General features: G+C 42.6%; 1 protein-coding gene across 1 annotated transcript in view; it reads right to left on the reverse strand.

Moving 5' to 3' along the window:
* Positions 1-8,904, reverse strand: part of SPSB4 (splA/ryanodine receptor domain and SOCS box containing 4) — a 208,076-nt gene extending 199,172 nt beyond the window's left edge. Inside the window, exon 1 of the mRNA XM_059730941.1 lies at positions 8,832-8,904. The gene's annotated coding sequence lies outside the window, so the exon portion shown is untranslated. The remainder of the gene's footprint in view (positions 1-8,831) is intronic.
* Positions 8,905-21,881: the final 12,977 nt, after the last annotated feature.

Consider the following 21,881-nt stretch of genomic DNA (forward strand, 5'->3'; position numbering starts at 1 on the left):
ACTAATAAAAGTCTGTGTACTGTATATGAAGCTAGAATCTTGATAACATTTAATAGAATAGCAGTGCACAGAAAATATGCAAGTTCTTGGTACTCGGCTATACAAGATGAGACAAATATGTGTTATTCATTCAACAATTCAAAGTATTTGGGGGCGGATCTTTGAGGCTAAAGCTTAAGTAACAGCCAGGTCCATACTCCCTTTTAGCAGAACCCAAGTAGACCAATTCAGCAACATTCGTTGACACTTTTCTAATTTTAATCATGCATGTAAATTCCCTGTTTTTCCTGGGAATGTTTACATACTTAAAGTCAGGCAGGGAACAAACCAGTAACTTTCTGAATTGTATCTTAGGCTGTACCTACAGGGTAAAGATAATGTGCTCAGCAGCAGCATATTAGGCTTGTACAAATAGGGAAGTATTCCATTCAGATTTGGATTCGGCTGATTCGGAGGGCAGCAATTCGATTAGGAGGTTCAGATCACTGTCCTGAATCGATTCGGTTGAATCAGCTTTGGAAGATTCAGTGCTGATTTGGAAAGATTCAGTGATTTGGATTGGCCGGGGAGAGGAAGGCACAGCCAGGTAGTTCTTCTGGCTGTGCCTGCCTCTCCCCAGGCAGGGGGAGCCATAGGAGAAGCCACCATGGCTGCCCTGCCCAGCCTCAGCCCTGCTGAACCATGTTGCACCTGTGCCATGGGGCAACTGCCACATCGGTGCCAAGCGGGAGGGGGCTGATTTCCACTGCCACCTCCTGCTCCGTGCTGCATGGGGGGGGGGTTGCCACGAGCCCTCAGAGGCCCCCCGATTGCTGCTGCCAAAGCCGGTGAGTGTGGGGCTTTAAGTGCCAGGAGGCTGGGGCCAGACAGGGGATGGGGCTGGGCAGGGCAGCCATGGGGGCTTCTCCCACAGCTCTTCCAGCTATGCCTGCCTCTGCCCCAGCACAGGCAGCCACAGGGGCTATGTCCTGCTGCTGCTTGCCCAGCCGGTGCAGGGGGGCGCGATGCAGGCACAGCTTGCTCCAGGTGGCGGCAGGCATAGCCCCCACTCCCAGCGCTGCCATGCCCGCATCAGTTGTCTTCATATTTTGATGCAATGAGAGAACAATGTTCAACAGTTTGTTGGGACAACCCAGTAACAAGGCTTTGTCTGTTGACTGTATTGAAGGCCTACGTCAGACCTGTACAAATTATGTAAAAAGATAGTCCCTATTGAAACAGCTGGAGATCTCATACCTACAAGTCTACTTTTTGCAAGACACTCCAATAAATATCTACTTTATGCTACTACTGTATTTACTTTGAAAAACGCTTATTTCAAACCAATATATTTACCTTTTTAGTCTTTTAAAAAAATTGTTGAAAAAAAAAAAAAAGCTGCAAACCTAGTTCAGGAAATATAAACAGTCAAGGATGGGTTTACATCTAGAACCTACAATGTATGAATATGTTCTAAACTGGTAAGAATGAATTCTCCCATTCTTTTTATTGAGGGCCTGTCAACTTGGGAAATTCAGTGTACAGTAAGCTAGACCATAAATTTACATTGTACTAACTGTATAGACACTGTTGCTTGTACTAAAATTTACAATCTTGCTAATTGGATACCAATTTCCTCTCTGTAGACAGGCTCCTAAATTGTATTCAAACAAAGTTTCTTTACAAATATGAAGGAATAGATGTTCCTGACTTAAAGAGTTTCTGCTTCAGTAATCTTTAATTGCTTTTTACAGTAACTGATCAAACAAAACAACTAAAAATAAAACTGAATACCTCCTGAGAAGTAGAAAATACTTAGGTCTATGCTAGAATCTTTCAAATGCTTAAATAATATTTTTAAATATGGTAAGATCATTCAGCTACTGTATTATACAACATTGGCGAACTCAACAAGTAATGCCAAATGGCTGTAATCCACACTTTACAATTTGGGAAATCCTTATCCCAACTGTTGCCAGCTTCAGATTATTTACACATGTTCATAAATTTGTTTTTTCATTTTCCTTAAGCAGTAGTAAAATCTGCATTTCTGGTTTGTAAACCATCAGTATAGCGGTCAAAAAATTAATACTTTGTATCTTTAAGATGAACTGTTGCTATGACTAGGAAGTTATGTATAGTAACAATGATATTCTGATAATAGAGAATGAGATTTATTAAGAGATTTCAAAGCAAAGAAGTGCATTCAGTACAAAACTCTTAAGCCACCACCACTTTATTTTATACATGATGAAATACCCTCTCTTAAAGATAATGATGTAAACTAACCAAGAAAATGTAAATATGTCTGTAGCAAACAAAGAGTATTGCTTAGTGATAAATTGGTGCATGCCAAATGCTCTTGCTTATTTGGCATGTTATTTGGCATTATTTGCTTTTCTACAAATATTCTACCTCACGTGAGCTACCAAGACTAATCATAAAAACATTTCTGATGATCTTAAAATGTAGGAACACAAAAATATAAGGTGCATCATATCATTGTGCTCTGGTACTAGATAACTCAGATACAACATAATTTCAGATACAACACCTCTGTCTTCATCTCCTTATTTCCTGAATTGAGCTATAAGTATCATCTAGATTGTAAGTGACAAACTCTGTCCTCAGATATGTCCATATAACTGACAAGAGTTAATGGGCATGTGTAGATAAAACAGGGGGCCCTAAATTGAAGTGGCGGGTTTTAAAAAAACACTACTTCAATTTATGGCTGATTTAAACCCCTGTGTCATGTACACACCCTGCTGACTTATCTGCCTCTCTGGCAGGGAGGGGAGGGGGAGATGTCAGTGGGCAAAGCAATCCCTTGGTTGGGGGGGAGGGGGGGCTGGTGCTTCCCTCCATGGCAGTGGTGACACCCCCCCAGGTGGCATCCACCCACAGCCATGGGCAACTGGTGCCTCCCGAGTCTAGGCGACAGCAGATTGCCAATGGAGGGGGGGTCCCCCATGAGCCAATTGCTGACTGGGGGGGGTCCCCCAGTGGCTGATCACTGAACCAGCAATGAAACCAGAAGTGCACTTCTGCTGGCATTTCCTGTTTCACAGCTGGTGCTTTGAGGGGGTGCCTGCAGGAACCCAGCTTGGGCAATCCCAGGGGGCACCACAGCCATGGAGAGAAGCACTGAGCCCCTGCGCAGCTCAGGCAGGCAGGCTCCAGGCGGGGGCAGGGGAAAGTTCAGGCTCGCCACTTTTCTTGGGCAGAGCCTGCTTTCCCGGGCTGCTGCCATGCTGCCTGCAGGTCTTCCTGAAGAGCCACAGAGGTGCACGGAGCCTGGTGCTTCATTCTGTGGCTGTAGGCCAGCAAAATAAAACTCCTTGACGGAGTTTTAGTTTGCTGTGCCCCAAGTCATTTAAGGCACATTACACTTGTGAATTTCCTACAGCAGCTGGAAAGAGGGATGAGAATTCATACACTTCATTTTGAAATAGAAAACAGTGGCCAGCTACTTCATCATAAGGGATGCCTCTACTCAACCTGGTGCCTCAACAGATGGGGTACCTCTGGAACTTGGTGGTTAGGGCACTCTCCTGGGCAATGGGAGATGTAATTTGAACCCTCTCTGCCTAACGAGGGTCAGGAACACAGATTTTCCCCACATTTTTGTGAGCTAGTGCTCTAACTGCTAAGTTATAAGTTGAAGGTGGAAACTTGGACAAACAACTAGGTTAGGAGTATAAGAGCATGGCTTAGGCATGCAGAGGTGAAATCAGGAAGGCCACCATGCAACTGAATTGCAACTAGCAAGGGATGTGAAAGGTTACAAGAAGGGTTTCTACAAGTATGTCAGCAACAAGATCAGGAAAATGTGGGTCTCTTATTGAGTGGGGGAGGCAACCTAGTGACAGATGATATGGAAAAGGCTTGAAGTATTCAATGCCTTTTACCTCAGTCTTCAGCAGTATGGTCAGACTACCAGACTACTGCACCTGGCAGCACAGTTTGGGGAGGAGATGAGCAGATGACAGTGGTGAAAGAACAAGTTAGGAACTATTTAGAAAAGCTGGGCATGCATAAGTCCATGGGGCCAGATGCAATGATCTCGAGGGTGCTGACCGAGTTTGCCAATGTGATTGTAGAGCCACTGGCCATTATCTTTGAAAACTCATGGAAATCGGGAGAGGTCCTGACCAATTGGAAAAGGGCAAATATAGTGTGCATCTTTAAGAAAGGGAAGGAGGAGGATCTGGGGAACTACAGACTGGTCAGCCTCACCTCAGTCCCTGGAAAAATCATGGAACTGGTCCTCAAGGAATCCATTTCTAAGCACTTAGAGAAGAAGATTAGGAACAGTCAGTATGGACTCACCAAGGACAAGTCATACCTGATGAACCTGACTGCCTTCTCTGATGAGATGACTGGTTCTGTGAGTGTGAGGAGAGCAATGTATGCGATATACCTCCCACAACAAGTTCACAAGCAAGCCAGGTAAGTACAATGTTGGATGAATGGTGTTTAAGGTGGATAGAAAACTGGCTGGATTGCCAGAACCAAAAAAGATAATAATCAATGGCTTGATGTCTAGATGGCAGCTGGTATCAAGTGGAGTGCCCCAGGTGTCAGTCCTGGGGTTGGTTTTGTTCAATATCTTCATCAACAAACTGGAAGATGGAATGGAGTGCACCCTCAGCAAGTTTGCAGATGACACCAAGCTGAGTGGAACAGTAGATACCCTGGAGGGTAGGGCTAGGATTCAGAGAGACCTAGAAAAATTGGAGGACTGGCCCAAAAAAAGTCTCATAAAGTTCAATAAGGACAAGTGCAAAGTGTTCCTGCACTTAAGATGGAACAATCCCATTCACCAGTACAGCCTGAGGACTGACTGGCTAAGCAGCAGCTCTGCAGAAAGGGACCTGGGAGCTAGTGGGCAATACGCTGAATATGAACCTACAGTGTGCCCTTGTTGTGAAGAAGGCTAACACCAAACTGGGCTGCGTTAGTAGGAGTACTGCCAGCAGATTGATGGAAGTCATTATTCCCCACTATTTGGCACTGGTGAGGCCACATCTGGAGTACTGTCACCAGTTTTGGAGCCCTGCCCCTGCCCACTACAAAAAGGATGTGGACAAATTGGAGAGTCCAGTGGAAGGCAAAGAAAATGGTTTGGGGGTTGGGGCACATGACTTATGAGGAGAAGCTGAGGGAAGTGGACTTACTTAGTTTGGAGAAGAAAAGACTGAGGGGGGATTTAATAGCAGCCTTCAAGTTCCTGAAGGATGGTTATAAAGAGGATGGAGCTAGACTGTACTCAGTGGTGGCAAATGACAGAACAGGGAGCAATAGTCTCACATTACAAGGGAAGCTTAAGTTAAATATTAGGAAAAATTTTCTCACTAGGTGGGTAGTAAAGCACTGGAACAGGCTACCCAGAGAGGTTGTGGAATCCCCACAACTGGTTTTTAAGATCAGGCTAGGCAAAGCCTTGGCTGGGACGATATAGTTGGGGATGGTCCTGCTTTGAGCAGGGGGTTGGGCTAGATGACCTCATGATATCCCTTCCAACCCTAATTTTCTATGATTCATAGCACTTCCATGACCAGTCAGATACCTGCAAATGATACCATTGCCCAAAATGGCCACATAGCCATGAGTAGGGGTGTGTGGTTGCCATGGGGAAAAAAGCAGCACCACAAATTTGGGATTTCCTGGTATGTAAATCTGGCTCCATGCTGCACATATTCAGCCAAATCTTGTGCATGGGGTGTGTTTCGCTATACCTCAAAAGCCTTGGAGGTGTGGCAAACCACTTGTGCACTCTTGTGTGGATGTGGCCAATGTGCTTATCTGAACCTGTCACCTTGTATTCAGCAGGCAATGTATTGAATTTCAGCTGTAGGTAAATATCAAAGCAAGAACCATGCCTTACATTAGCCAACTTCCTCTTTTAGTCAGGAAGCATGAAGACAACTACCATCATACTCTGCTCCCTCCCCACTGACTCCCTCTCCTGAGGAACTTTTGCACTCACTCACAATACAGACTTGTAGAAAACTGATTTTTACACACTACTGACATAAAGATGACAACGAAAATTCTGCTTCTCCAGTGTCACACATGCAATAGAGCAGGGGTGGGCAAAATGCAGCCCGCAGGCCGGATGCTGCCCACCAGAGCATTCTATCCAGCCCGCGGGGCCCCTAAAAAAATTTAGAAAATGAATATTTCTCTGCTTCTGGCTGCCTGTCACGCGACCCTCGATGGCTTGCCAAAACTCAGTAAGCGACCCTCTGCCTGAAATAATTGCCCGCCCCTGCAACAGAGGGATCACTTTGTTGGGCACCTTGATATTGTCATACATCTTAAATGTTTGATTTCTTTTAAGGGTAACTTAAATTTTGAATTACTGAGGCTTATAATATTTGGTTCTGCAATTATTATAACACTCCTGCAGTGCTTTTACCTTGTACTACTGATATAGGACCTTAATGACATCTTCCCCAACAACTTTTTTTTTTAATTTTGTTTGGTCAGGGAATTCTCAAAGTTTAGTATTTTCTTCAGCAGCCTGCTTGGCTTTAGACAATAGCTCAAGTCTGTGTCTGTTTAATAGTGAGCTCCTTGGGAAATAAGCCTATTAATCTCCGTTCATTTTTCAAAAGATTAAATTTGTGTACATAACAAATCCATTGTGCTTATTTCATCATGCTAAATGGCAGTCTCATTTCGGAAGTCCCAAAAGCAAATAGTTAACCATTTCAACTGAAATTAGCAAAGGACTGACCCCATCAAACCTGAGTTACGATTGCTGAAGCAGCATGGGAAAGATGAGATAAAGAAAATTCTGCTACAGTGCAGAGCAACTGTAGAAAAGACCCATCCAAATACAATGCTTTGTTATTTTACTATAAAAATACTCCACATAATTAGTTCTTTTAGTTGCAAAACTTAATTTACTTATAACAAAGAATTCAATGTTGTAGAGTTCCTAGTATAATGCTCTAGCTGGATAAAACATTTTCACTTTAAACACCCATTTTCACCCTTCAGGTAGAACTGTTGTCATCACTGTTGTTACTACAGTTTGGCACAGGGACTTGGATGTTAGTTTTCCTCCATCTTTTCCATGTGAAAAGCATGAGTGTGACCTGACTTAGGAGCCAGACCACTAAGAGAGAGAAAGGAAAAAAAAGATAAGAAAATGGGGAGGGGGGAGAGATCACGGAGACAAGAAAGATATGTGAACAAGAATAATGAAAGGCAGAGAAAGAGAGAAGCCAGTGGCAGAAATTAAATAAAAGATGGAGATAATGATGATAATAGTGTTTATAGCTTTTTATACTTCTGAGAATTGTAACTTTCAGTTTTGACACCAAAATATGTATTAAGGTACCCATAAAACAACACAAGTACCAGTGAACCACAATCTAAGAAAGCATTAGGTTGTAAGGCAAGAGCTACATTTAAAAAGTATCCTTTCATGCTATACTCCCTCCCTTCTCTGCACCTATACACACTCTGAAGTTAAATTTGTGTGTGTACCATGTACCCTCTCCCAACCCTTTTTTAAATTCCTGTTGTAATAGGAAACCCTGATTAACACTGGATGCTATACTTCTTTGCACTAAGTTTAATTACAATGGTTGATCAAATCCCTTTAAATCTACAGATTTACCTCTAATCCACTCTAGTTGTTGTTAGAATATATAACTATAGCCTCATCATGTTGTTTGTTAAATTTTTGGGGTACTTTAGCACCAAGATTCAATCATATAGCGAGGGTCAAACTTAGTATATATACTTCATTCATTCAAATCTAATCATTGGAACTGGCAGAACTATCTGTGTAAGAAAGTGAACATGATTTAGTAAACTGAGACTCCATTTCCTATTACCTTTTGTTCTTTTTAACTTTTTAACACATGGATTGTAGTGAGGAAGAGAGGCAGGAATCTAAACATTGTGTGCAAAAATGATTGTAGAAAAAGCAGAAATGAAAAGCAAATTACAATAGGGGTTGATGATGATGACAATGATATTATTATTGAGAAAAAAATCTGTTTTTAAGAAAGCTCCAGTCTGGGTTCTAGACACTGACTGTATTTTCAATATTTAAAAGAGCACAAAGCTCAGAAGGGCACTTTTTCTATGAAGTATCAGCAAAGCAATTTTGAATTTTTCTATTAGTTTCACTTGCATTGGAGTGAGGTGGAAGTGGAGGGGGAAAAAGGAGACTTTTGAAAGACAAGGTTGAAGGAAATACTACTTAAAAATAAAGAACAGTACATTTTCTGCTTGAGGGTCAGATTAAACCTATTCTGCAGTGTCCCTTTATACTTTAATACTTGGTATTATTCCTCACATGCTAAGTTCCCAGTTCAGATCTGGTTGCATCTGTACTCTACATTTTTCAACCTATCTGAACACGAGCTGCTCTAATAGTAAATCTATATAATCAAAAAGATTCCTTGTGCTTTCTAGGAAAACTACGCTACAGAAAGCATTTGCCTCCACATGCTGTTCACCCTCCATGTTTCTTTGTCAACTGACCTGGTTTACAATACTGCTTTTGCCTCCCAGCATAATAAGAAAGCATCTCAGATGTGCATGAAGTTGCCAAGCTTTAAACTCTGTTAGCATGAAGTATGGGATGCATCACAAGAGCAGTAATTGCTCTAGTACAAACTTCTCTCATATTCTCCGACATAAGTCAGCACAAAGGTGAATTTGAAAGCTATGAGATTTTTCAACTGTGCTTAAAATACTATGATCCCTTTCACCCCAAACTATGAGCAGACTAAAATAAACACACTAGCAATATTTCTACTAAAAACATCTTATATATTTAAGTGATCCAACATCAGCAAACAGCCTTTTTTTAAAATAAGTACCTTGGTGCTTTTTCTTTTCAGCTCAGGATTTTCATCTGCAAAAAATGAAAAAGGGAAAAATTCTCCCATGAACTTATCACTGATCAGCGAGACCTGTTTCTTCCCCTTCCCCTTCTTCTAAAGGACATGATTCAATACAAGCCCCACCCTGGCAGCCAGACAATAAAGCTGCAAATAACTTATTCTGATCAAAGCCCCATCTGCTTGGCAGCAGCAATTCAACTGCACTTGTGGTTTTTGTATGACTGCAGCTTCTGAATTGAATGATCCTTTCATTTAGATGGAAGTTTAAACAAAATATGGTAATTAGCATCAACCACTGTGGCTTTCATGGCTACTGTCTACAAAGAATTCTCTAATAAAAGAACTTTCCTGCTTTCCCATCCAATTACATAACATTGTTGAACAATATAATTTAAATTTAAATCAGTCAGTTTTTTTATAAAAGTCATTTGCCCTCAGGCTTGCCTTAAACCACCTATCAAATGCTTGAGATTTCAGATAAAAATCTATCTTAAGAAAAATAGCCTTACCAAAATTTGGTTCTGCTTATACTGAGCAGTGTGTTTGAAGTTGTTAAAGTTTAGCACTAATGCTAAAAGTATAAACCACCTCTCTACAGTTTGAAAAGAAAGCAGTATTTTGCTTTATACAATGCCAAAGGAATCAGGCGCTGGTAGGAGGTACAACTGCAGTAACATTTAAGATGCATGCAAGCAACGATGCTTGTTGTAAATGAGACATCAACAACACATAAATCAAATTTTAAAAAAATCTCTCAGCTCTACAGACACAAGCTTACCAGTCATAACCACTTCAGAACTTCTTTAATTAAACCAGGGCAATTCTTTTTGTAGACATGTCCAGATACTGAAATCCCTTATCACATTAAAGTAAATGGTGAAGAGTTTAACCATACGAAAGGAATAAAACAGTAACAAATAACATTTAGACCCACTATGCCTGTTAGAACCATTTGGAGCCATTTTATTTCTTTTTTAGTTTCTCCCAAAGTCTGTAGTGCTGCACAGCCACTAGTACTGATGTAGCTTAATTCTGGTGATTCTGCTAAAAAACACTATTGAAATCAGTGGGAAATGCAGGTACTCCACATCCCAGAGTCAGCAGGCTCTCCTTTGCAGCTTTGGGTAACTTCAGTATCACGGGAGCTTCCCATTGTATAGAAATAATGTCTCCAATAACAGATGTTTTAATGGGCCTATACATCATTATGGTATATAGAATATCCTCTCAAAAAAACATATTTAATTTACAGTTAATTTTGCTCAAGTGCACTGACTCATAATGCAAGATCTAAAGACAAGTATATGATACACCTGAGACAATATTCTCACCCTACTGAATACCAGCATTAGCCCACATACCATCCCAGTACTCAACCATTAGCACACTCACTTTTAATTCAACATTTGTCCTCCATTACATTTCTCCTGTGAGCCAACTCAATAAATATTACTGATGTTCCTGGGGGATAAATGGAAAACATATTTTGTGTGCCAAGACTGGGCAGAAGAGATTTACCTAGGTTACAAGTTATATGAAATGTAGTTGCAATTACACACAGCCATTATTATGATGTTATTTTTTATGATTAACACCATTTGTTGGGAGAACTGTAGCTCTCTATCAAGTATTTATAGATAAAATTTTGTTTTAAAGGCAAACACATAAACCATTAGTCAAAATGTGAATTTATTTTGGTGAAGAGCTCCTTGTAGTAGTATATGGAGAATTATGCATTTTCTCCCATTTGCACTTTCTCCATGGGAGAAAATTGGCAGTCAAACTCCAGAAAGCCAACATCTTATCCTCCTTCAAGTACCTTCTCACCTGTAGGATAATACATGCAGAAAATGACAACTTCACAGCAGCCAATCAAATGACAAACTGTGATGAAAACTATACATGACCCCTTGTTTAAAAAAAAATGTTGTTACACTGTCCATCCAGTCCTCATTATACCATCTACCTATTGTGTCTTGTCTTGGGGCAAGAACTGTCATGTGCTTTATTTCTGAACAAACACCAACACATGAATTGCACCTGGCCCCTGCCATATGCAGTCATAAATTAGGTAACACTAATAATGGATAAATACCTCAGAAACAGAGAAGTGACTGGTGAAACAGCCACTGGCAAAATGCACATTAATTATATTGCCAGCCTGTCTGATTTTCTGCAGATTCACTAAATGTACCCAGTAGCCACATTTCTGTTCTCCCAAGGAGATTTGCTTCAGAAAGCTCTCTTTTCTATTACAGCAGTATTCTGTACTTGCATTGGTTTTATCTGCATATTTATATTATCATTATCATTGAAAAGGTTCTCATGCAATTATTTATGACCTGTCAAAGTAAGATGAAATAATTATGTAAGTGAACAGAAAATGATAATGCTTTGGATTTATTAAGGGACTAACCAATTGCCTGTTAAGAATGATGGTAAGGGGAAGTGGGTGGGGACAGAGACCTGTGCCCCCTGCATCTGTGCCCACTCCTCGCTTCCCTCCTGCTGCCTGGGGTCCGGATCCGCTCCCTGCCCTCCACTGCAGCAGTGGGGGGAGGGGAGGAGCGAGCCTGGGCCCAATGCAGGGGCCGTGGGGGAGGACTGGGCCCAAGGGTGAGAAGAAGCTGGCCCATTGCAGTGGTGGTAGGGGGGCACCAGGCCTGGGCCAACACGGCGGCAGTGCGGGGATGGGAGGAGTGGAATAGGGGCCGATGTGGGGGAGAGAGGGTGGGGGAGGAGTGGGCCCCAGCCCGAGGGGGGAGAAGGCCCGCTCCTTTCCTCCTCACACTGCTGCCATGTTGGGCTGAGCCCGCTACTCCCCCCTTCCTCCCCCCACTGCTTGTCCCCCCCCCTTGGACCCACTTTCCCCCCCCTTCAGGCCTGAGCCCACTCCTTCCCTCCCCCCACTGCCATCGCCACATCGGCCTGAGTCCACTCTTCCCCTCGCCCCACTGCAGCACACCCACTTCTCCCCCCCTGCATTGGGCCTGTTCCTACCCCCACCGCCACCATGTCGGCCCTGCAGGTGGCCTTGCCTCCCCCACAGCATCCCGACCCTACTCCCCCCATGCCATCACCACCTACAAGTAGTGAGGAGGGGGGCGAGGCCAGCTCCAGTGGCATCACCCTCTCCCCCACTCCATTGTTGCTGCCTGCAGGGAGCAGGGGAAGGGGTTAAGGCCAGTGCTGCTGGCCTCGCCCTCCTGCTCCATCCACTCTGTTGCTGCCACCTCCAAGGAGCAGGGTGGGGGGGGGCGAGGCCAGCTGTGCTGCCCTCACCCCCACCACTCCATCCCCTGTGTCCCTGCCACCATAGCAACACTCTGCTGCACTGCCACCTCCTGTCCCAATGCTATATTCGCACTCTGTTTAGCTGTTTGAGTCAGCCAATCAGAGCACAAATAAAGTGTTATGGACAGGCAGACAGACAGACAGACAGATTAAGGGTTTTATAATATCAGAATAATTTGTGAGGGAAGGCATTTTAAGTTACTATGCTACAAAACATGAAGGAGCACATTTTGATGGAAAAGAAAGTCTCTTTATCTGTGTTAAAATGTAAGCAATACACACTCAGGAAACCCATCAGAAAGGTTTGCTACTCTACAACAGTGTTTTCTAATTGGCTGTCAATTAAGTCACTCCATTGCCCACTGGAAATACAATCATCTCAGTAAGAAAGTCCAGCACTGAATTTAAGAGATTACTACAGTTTTCAGTAGTTGGAACCACTTAGCCTTCAGCCTCATGCCTTACACCACACCAGAGGCATGAAATAATCCCACAGAAAAGCAACGTCTGTCAAGTCTTATTACTTAGATATTGAAAGCTAGATAAGTATCTCACTTAAAAGAGACAGTGCTTAATCTGTAATCACTTCAAAGGGATCTCTAATGACTTGGATTAAACTCATTTTTTTTCAGTTTAACTACAGCTTTGATGTTCTCACTAATCTTCATCTGACCCTCAACTCAGGAAAGCATAATCACACAAGAGTTCCTAAAATATGACAAGTATAACTAACAGGCCAAATGTAAGCCACCAGTTGGTTAGACTTGGCAATTTAATGTACTAAAGGTCTAAAGTGGCCTGGACTTCATGTTTATTTCTGTTGCTGCCTGATAAACATTCTTTACATATAACACAGATACTTATGCTGTATCATCAAAACATAGAGAGCTAAAATACTTTAAGTAATTATACTATTCCACATCTTTTGCAATAAACTGTTAGCAGGGAAGATATTCAGAATTAGTCTGCATGCAAATGTTTTCAGTTTCACTATCATGACTAGAAAAAAAAGATACATTCAAACAGGTACAAGCTGGGGTGCAAAAATATAATTTCATTGTGCATATGCACATGAGAAGTTTTTAATAAAGATGTAGGGATGGTTAATTTTACTCTTAAGCCAGGTGTGAGCTCTCTCTTTTATTTATTTATTTTTAAGGATACTAAACTTAAAAAACCCATTGAGTAAGGCAGGGTCTTCAAGGCTCTATCTTGTCACCCCTTCTGTTCAATGCATATCTGAGGCCACTGGGTGAGACTTTGGATATCTGAAGTGTGGTGCCATCAGTCTGCAGATGACACCCATCTCTATCTACCCTTTTTATCCAACCAAGGCCCTGCAGCCTTTACCCTTACCCAGTGCCCAGTTACAGTTGGAGACTGGATGCAGATCAGTCAGTCAGCATGTGCATAATCACCAAGTCAGGCAATAGCGTCCTCAGTGGCCATGTGCAGTTCCTGTAGGTCCCCCACTGAACTTATTCAGCAGGCAGTCATTGGCAATATGCAACATGGTGTGTGTTTTGCTACAGCTATAGTCTGGGTTGTCACGAAGACCCCAACAGTAGAGGTTGGTTTCATACAGCCCTTGCCCACTCCAGAACCTAGTCAGCGAGGCCCACTAATGGCATGGCAGGTTGAAGCCAGGTGGACAGACTGTAGTATCTACAATAAGAAACTTGTTTGGTGCTGATGTTGACCTCCATTCCTCACACCAGAGGGTCTCTGCCTTATGGTCCTGGTGCGGCAGTTTGGACCACAGTAGGTGTAGTGATGATAGACATGCAGCAGGTGTATTTAAGAGACTGTCATATAGTGGCAGGCGTGGGTTCTCTAGTAGCTAGTAGCTTGCTAGTTGCAATTTCCCATTGAATATGAGGGAAAACAATGTTGCTCAGGACTGGGAGCCATGGTACAGGGGTCAGTCAAAGAGTTCCCCAAATGATGCGCATCATTGAATGTAGCTGCATATCAACAAATTTGGTGCATGACAACCAATCCAGACTGGTGTACACTACTTTGCTGCAGAGTACAAAATGGCAAGAGCTGACATCCTTAGAGTTGATGCTCTTGCACCCCACAATGACCAAGCCAGCATAAGGAGGTTGTTGAGTGTCTTAACTTCCATTGCTGTCTTTTAAAAATGTTCATGGCAGCTCAGTGTCTAGTTGAGCATCACATCCAGTTGAATGAGTTGTGCTTCATGCCTCAGCCTCTGGCCATTCAGGCAGATGTTCAGCTCTTGGGCAGCAATGGCATTGTATAGATGGAAAATGCTGGAAATCATCTTACTGATAATTAGCTGGAGGTACCATGTCTTGCAGTAGTCAGCCAGCTTTGCAACAGCACTGTTCAGCATGTGTTCTAGCTTAGAGAAAGTCCAGGCCTGGAATCCACAGCAGATGTCAGCAGCATAGATGAAAGTCCATGATTGGGTTTGTGGCAAGTCATTACTGTGGACGTTGTACAAGGTCAGAGCAAGCACAGATTCCTAAGGCAGTCCCTTGGTCTGTCTTCTCCAAGAATGTGTCTACTCACCTATATGCACCCTGAACCATCTGTTGCAGGGGAGCAGTTCAACAACATCAGTCATCCATTTAAGTAGAACTCTTGCTATCTTAACAAGCAGACTGGTGTGCCAAATGGTATCATGTGCTGCTGCGAGGTCAAGGAAAACAGTGCCTGTCTTGAGGTTCCTTTGAAAACTGTTTTTCAAGTAATGTTGTTAGTACAGGTACTTGGCCACATTCAGGGCCAGATTAACCCTTTAATGGTCCCTAGGCAAACAAACTTATGAGCCCCAGGCTGATCAAGACCCCTCTCCCCACTCCAGCACTATCACCTACAGGGAGCAGGGCTCAGAGCGGCCGCTAAGAAGCAGCTACCTTGGCAGCGAGACTGGCAGAGGGGAGAGGAAAGGAAGGGAAGGAAAGGGAAGGGAAGGGAAGCAAAAGGAGGTGAATGGGGCCATTTGTGTTGCCACCACAGAGGAAAGGACCCCCCCACACACAGCTCAGGGCCTGAGACATGTGCCTAGTTTGCCTATGCATTAATCCAGCCCTGGTCACATGTACTTCGACCTTGCTGGACACCTGCTTGATTGATACTCAGGATGTTCTCCACCTCTAGGAGTATGCATGGCAGAATCAGGCACTCCAGGACTTTAGAACAGACAACAGTGATATTGGGTGATCGATTGACACCTGGTTTGGGTCTTTTCCCAGTTTTGGGTGACTAATGACTTTTGACATGTGCCAGATCTTTGGCAGCTTTCCCTCACATGGGGCCTCATAAAGGGTGGATGCAGATGAAGTGGTTGAAACTGAATCCAGACAACACAGAGGTGATGGTGATAGGCAGACTCCATGATCTGGCTGGGGGGAGGGAAGAGACTGGGTCATTATTGATGGGGTTCGGCCTCCTTGTGTCACTGAGGTCTGCAGCCTTGTGGTGATCCTGGACCCCTTGCTATGCCTGAATTCTCTAGTTGCAGTGGTGGCTAGGAGCATTTTTCATCAACCCCATCTGGTACAAATGCTGTGAACTTTTCTTTCACATTCAGATCTGGCCACCATCATCCATGCTTTCACAAACATGAGGCTAAACTACTTTAATGTGCTCTACACAGGGCTGTCCCTGAGGACAGTCCAGAAGCTGCAGCTGCTGCAGAATGTAGGCCTGATGGGGATGAGTCACTGGGAACACATTACTCCAGTGCTCCAGAGCCTACACTGGCTTTCAGTAGCTTTTTGAGCAGTATTCAAGGTGATGGCCTCAACCTATAAAACCCTAAATGGTCTGGGTCATATATACCTAAGGGACTTCCCCCTCCTTTATACTTCATCATGACTCCTAAGTTCAGCCAAGGACACCTTCCTGCAATTACCATCTGTGCACCTAGTCTGCTTAGCCAAAACACATGGGACTTTGTTCTCAGTTGTTGCTCCTCAGCTCTGGAATTCCCTCCCCACTGAGGCCTGCAAGAGCCTGAACCTGGCTATCTTTCAGAAGTAGTGTAAGACATTTTTATTTGGGCAGGGATTCAACAGGTGGGATTAAGTTCTAGGTATTCTTTGGGGAACTATTTTTATTATCGTTTTAGTATTTTATCCATTTTATGACTCTTATTGTAAGCTGCCCTGAGCCTTTCTAGGAAGACTAGCATAAATATCAAATAAATAAACAAAACTAAATAAGTAAATATTTTTCAGCTACAGAAAGTTGAAAGGAAACAAGTGACTGTCAATTTATGTTACTATGGGTGCATCTATATGTGTAATTACCATGACAATAAATTCAGCACAGTTCACACTAGAGTGAGCTGCTCCCAGGCACAGAGTTTACATTTGCACCCAGGATTGCAGCAATTTGAGTAGGGGCAGAAGAGCCCTGGGCTGGCAGGAGGGCTGGGGGATCAGGCCTAGGCTTCAGGTGGCAGCATCAGGCAGAGGGGTTGGCTGCAGCACGAGGGTGTTACAGTGCAGGGTTAACCAGCAGGTGTTCCCTCGTGCCCCAGCAAGATAATTAATCAGCTCCACAGTAAAGCACACATATAGATGCACCCTGTTTCTATCAAGTGAATATCTTGCTTTACACAATCAAAATAATCCACTGAATTATTAGGCAGTGTAAATTTGGTTAAGTTGTATTACTATATTATATTTATCTGATGAGGAATTCCATAGTAAAACTATACATATATACAAATAATAGGCCAAATACAGACCTGTTATAAATAAGTATATTTCTAGGCAACTCTGACAAATATTGAAGTAACTGTAAAATAAAGATTTGCAAGTTACTAAGATTTTCTGAAACAAAGGCCTTGTCTGCTGTCCCTGTCTATGTCCAAGAGATAAATACAGTCTAAATCAAGGCTGTTCAATTTCCAAGTGGCCAGTGGCTGCATGTCCTGCTGGCTGTACTGGCAAGGGCTGCACACTATAGTCTCCACCACGACAAGCCATGGGTCTCCTGGACTGTGCACTATATGGATGCTCTCACCACTGTACCCTATGTCCACACAGGCCCCGTGCATCCACATAGGCCCTCCTACCTCCACTACTGTACCTCATGCTTGCATGGCCTTGGACTCACCCCTTGCTCCCTGCACCATGAACCACACTGCCCTGGCCCCTGGGGAAGGGGAAGAAAGTGGCAGCCAGAAGAGGCAGAAGGAACCCTGGAAACTGTGGCTGCTGCTACAGCTGGAGCAAAAGGGAGAGTGGTGGCTAAGCAGGAACCTTGGGGCCACAACTTAATCCTGTATAGGTTGCATGTGGCCTGCAGGACACCAGCTTTGGTATAATGGGTAGAGAAGGAACTGGGAAACAGGAACCTCTGAGCTCCAGTCCAGTTGGTTATTTTGTTTTAGTCCTGCATTCATTTCTTTGCCACTTTGTACAAATGTTTCATTCCTCAAAAAAATATAATGGAAAGCAAATGCATGAGGAAATGAGAAAGTGTAATGTGAAAATTCTGCATCCAGCTCATGCCAGATCTGAGCCTAAAATCTAAGAGCAGGAATACCTACTACTCCTTAATGCACTGCTCAACTGATGGGGACAAGAGCATGATGTGGTCCTGTAACAGCAAGAGAATAAAGTGAACAGCATGCCAACTCTAATGTTAACATAAGCAATGTGTAATTAAAAGCATTCAGTGGAACAGCATAAACATTGTTAACTCACATTCAGTCACATGCAGTAAATCTCTCTTCTGGAATCTAAATTAAATATGATTCTAGTGTTAAGTGAAAAGGGTTCAATATTTGGAGATTTATAATCTATGGTGGACTCAACTCTGATCACGTGAAAGTGTTTTTAATTTTATTTCAGCTAATAAACAGGTCATTTAAATTTTATGTCTGTAGTGTTCCCTTTCACATCCCAATTCCATATAGCCCCTTGTTCACATACAGTTTCTAGCCAATGCATTCTATCACGACATCCTCCCAACAACCCGGCTTGATGTTGTTTTCATTCAAGAAAGCATGGAACTGTGCTATCTCTGCCTCCTGGGAGCAACATATTCTGGTCCAACAAAGGTCACAGGCCTCAACTAAACCCAGAAAAAGAAATCCAAAACTGTGCCACTAAATAGCCAAGTATTTTCAATACTCATACAAAAAAAAAAAATGCCCACACAAAATGTTATTAAAATGATTCTACTTTTCTAAACCTATGAATATCAAACTAGAGTCATTTTTTATGATATACACTCAACTGGTATTTCAGCTGTAATCTTTTTGTCCCCAGAAGTCCCTTGTGAGTTCAGTGGTAATATCCTTGTCTGTCACACAGGAGACCTGGATTTGATTCCTGCACACTTGTACAATTACAGCCATGAATGCACCAAATGTCTGGACTCAGTCTGGCCTTTGGATTCTGTCTCAGTGGCCTAAAGGGGAGATGGAAGGTCTGGGCAGCCTCCACTCCTTTAAATTCCTCCCTAAGCGTATGTGTTGAAGGTCTGGGTGAACTCTCACACACACACCATGTTCAGGAAGGATCAACAGTTGCCAACAGAGAGAGATGTATCTCCCTCAAACGGTGGTTGTAAGGATAAATCAATCAATGTTGATACAGCACATGAAAATACAGACAATCTAAATGCCACAATTGTCTACAAAAAGTATAAATTGTAATAATATATTTTTCTGTTTATAAATTAGGTATGGTAAATGATTTAGAAACATCTCCATATTCATTCAAGCGAAGTTATATTCTCAATATAAAATTCAGTTTACTAAAAGAGATAAAGACCACCGATCAAGCTTTAAAATAATGCACAACTCATCTCACTTCCAAATGCATTCTTTTGGCAGTGTCCTAGCAGATGGAGCAATCTGCCCCATCTGCTCTGAGTAGAAATCTATTGAGTCTAAAAGGGATATGAACCATACATTGTTACTCTTATACAGACTTCACCAAGCTGCGCAAAGGCCTTTTTTCCCCTTTGAACAGAACATGCCACTAAATACTATGGCACTATACAATATCTTAGAGCACCTGTACTGACTGCCATACTCTTTCCATGCTGTGCTCTATAAAAATCTGTATATGAGAATGCAGTTGAGTTTACTCTTATCTCAAAATGGAAAGTTAGCAACAAATCCACTTCCATGACAAGGATTGGCTTTAATTACTTTGTTTCAGCTGAGCTTGGGGTATATGAACAATAAGTATTAACTAGATAAGTATGTAATATATCTGTGCAATTATGCTATAATCCCTTGCTGAGTAGAGCCAGGGCCCTGATGCTGCACATGGTCATACATGAGCCTAACTTTATATATAACATCCTCTTAGTGATATCAAAGGAATGATCCTTATGTATAAAGTGCAAGCACTTTCAGGATTGGGGCTAAGGAAACCTTACTTCCATTGACTTCAATCAATACAAAAGCCAATTTCTAGATGTGTCTGCAACTTTCTGCTGTTGGCAGTAAGCATTCAAATGCTTGAGTTTCTTGGCATTATTAATACTTACGGAAAGTGGATTTTGAGCTTAAATGCTCAGATAGTTGCTGAAAGTAAATTTTGACCTATATATTACATTAGAAATGTGCCCTCTATTGGAATGTCACCTAATCTGAAAATAATAGTGTAAGATTTAGGTAACTAAGGACTTGACCCTGCAAAGATTTATGTAACATACTAAGCCCTCAGTATGTTTGCAGTCTCTCTTCCTGGTGGCTGTTTCTGGACCTTCTTATTAAATATAAAAATATTAAGCTAAACTGGAAACTACCTGCATAGAGCAGCTTGCAGAACAGAAGTCTAAACCAGCACAGTGTGAATAGAAAACATTCAAAACAAATGGTTCATCAAATGATCTGCAAGCCAGAAATGATTTACTGAAGGAATCTGTGAATAACTTAAAAAATTAGTACATTTAAGAATTCTACAATCTGTTTGGGGACAATAGAGAAACAGAAAACAAGGCAAAATCCACTAACTAAATTATCTGATTTAAATTTGTTACTGAGCTTCACTGTGATTACAACCTGAAACTCAAAAGCCCAGCTTTCCAAGCCCTCAGGACTGCAAATATAATTGATTCCAAAGTATTGGATAGTGATATTTTGTGTTGCTATTTTTTTTTTCAAATGTCAAATTCTGACTAATCTCTACCAGGCATTAGAGTAAGAACAATTTACTTTAAGTTGTGGCCTAGGGCAGAATCCAAACAGATTTATCTTAAAGTGAAGTAATAGGGTTGGACACATGACAACTACACCAGTGTACTTTATATTGGTTTTGTACACAACCTGATGATCCCTCTGTTCCAGGGGTCATTGTAGTTGCTGTTACACTGCCTCACCACTACATGGTAGAGGAGTAGGTAATAACCTATTTGCCTATAGCAGAGAGCTATATTGGGATACCTGTAGATACTTGACCCCTTATGCAGGTGTAACTTACACTGGTATAGTTTTATTACTGATTTTTTCCCAGAGTAATTATACCTTATGTTATAGTAAATTACACCAATATCAGGCTGTACATAATGGATCTTCTCTTTGTTTACACTGGTGTAAACATGCCCTGTGTCCAAGCCTGCAAAGTAGGAGGGGTTATATAGTCATGGGCAGGAAACAAGCAGCAACAACCAGAAGCTACCTTAAACATTAGTAGACTTTATATCAGTTAATCAGTTAATGTACTAGAAGTAATGAAAAGTTGTGTTTTTTTTAACTTCTATACCAAAGCAATTAGTAAAATAAGCTGCTAATACCCAGTATTGATTGATGCATACTTGAGCACTGGCAAAACTTTTAGATAAGAGTATAAATCTACTGTAGTTTGCTAAAAGCTAGATTCTCCTACCCTTGTCACACTGGGTGCATCTACACAAGCATTTATTTACTCTGGCCTAAGTTTACACTGGTGGAAGCTAATCTGGTGTAAGACCTTTTGGCCAGGTGTCTACACAAGCGGGGATTAGGAACCAGATGTGCACCCAGTTTCTTGCAGCCCTGCAATGATCTCCTGCCATTACCAGGGGGTGCTCTAGGCTCTCCATGGGTGCTATTCCAGGGGCTGGCAGGGAGCACCGGGCCAGCAGACAGCTGTCTCCTGGCCCTGGAGGGCTGCCTGCTGCTGGGTCAGGGACAATGTACTCCTGCTCCAGCAGCAGGGAGCTGGCCCTAGCTCCCTGAACAGGGGCATGGGGCTTGGAAAAAGTTGCAGGGAGGGACAGGTTCTAGCCCCCTGCCCAGATCCACCAGTGGGGCAGCTAGCAGCTAGCTCACTGCTAGCTGCCTCAGCAACAGGTTGGGGCAGGGACCTACCCCACACCTGCAGGTCTTTCCAAGCCCCATATCTTGATTGCCCGATCAGGGCATGGGGCGGGGGCCTGCCTCTGACTGAGAGAAGATTTTGTTCCCAGTCAGGAATTTACATAAGCACTATGGTGCCGTTACTGATCCCAAGTAAATTTGCTACTTGCATTTGCAGGTAGCAAATTTACTCAGGATTAGCGAGGTTTACTGTGAAGAAACCATGTGCACGTGTAGATGCACATGTTTACTTCACAGTAAACTATGCTAATGTGAAGTTAAGCACCTCGTGTATATGTGCCCCTGAGTAACACTGCACTAATAGTCCCAGGGTGCATACAGCTATTTGGGACGATTATTGGGAAGTTACATTGTATTAAAAATGACCACCCGATCTAACTTAATTTGCCCAGCTGCAGACCTTACACTAGTTAGGTTGAACTAAGTGT

The sequence above is a fragment of the Alligator mississippiensis genome, chromosome 7 (genome assembly GCF_030867095.1).
Source record: "Alligator mississippiensis isolate rAllMis1 chromosome 7, rAllMis1, whole genome shotgun sequence".
NCBI classification, from domain to species: domain Eukaryota; kingdom Metazoa; phylum Chordata; order Crocodylia; family Alligatoridae; genus Alligator; species Alligator mississippiensis.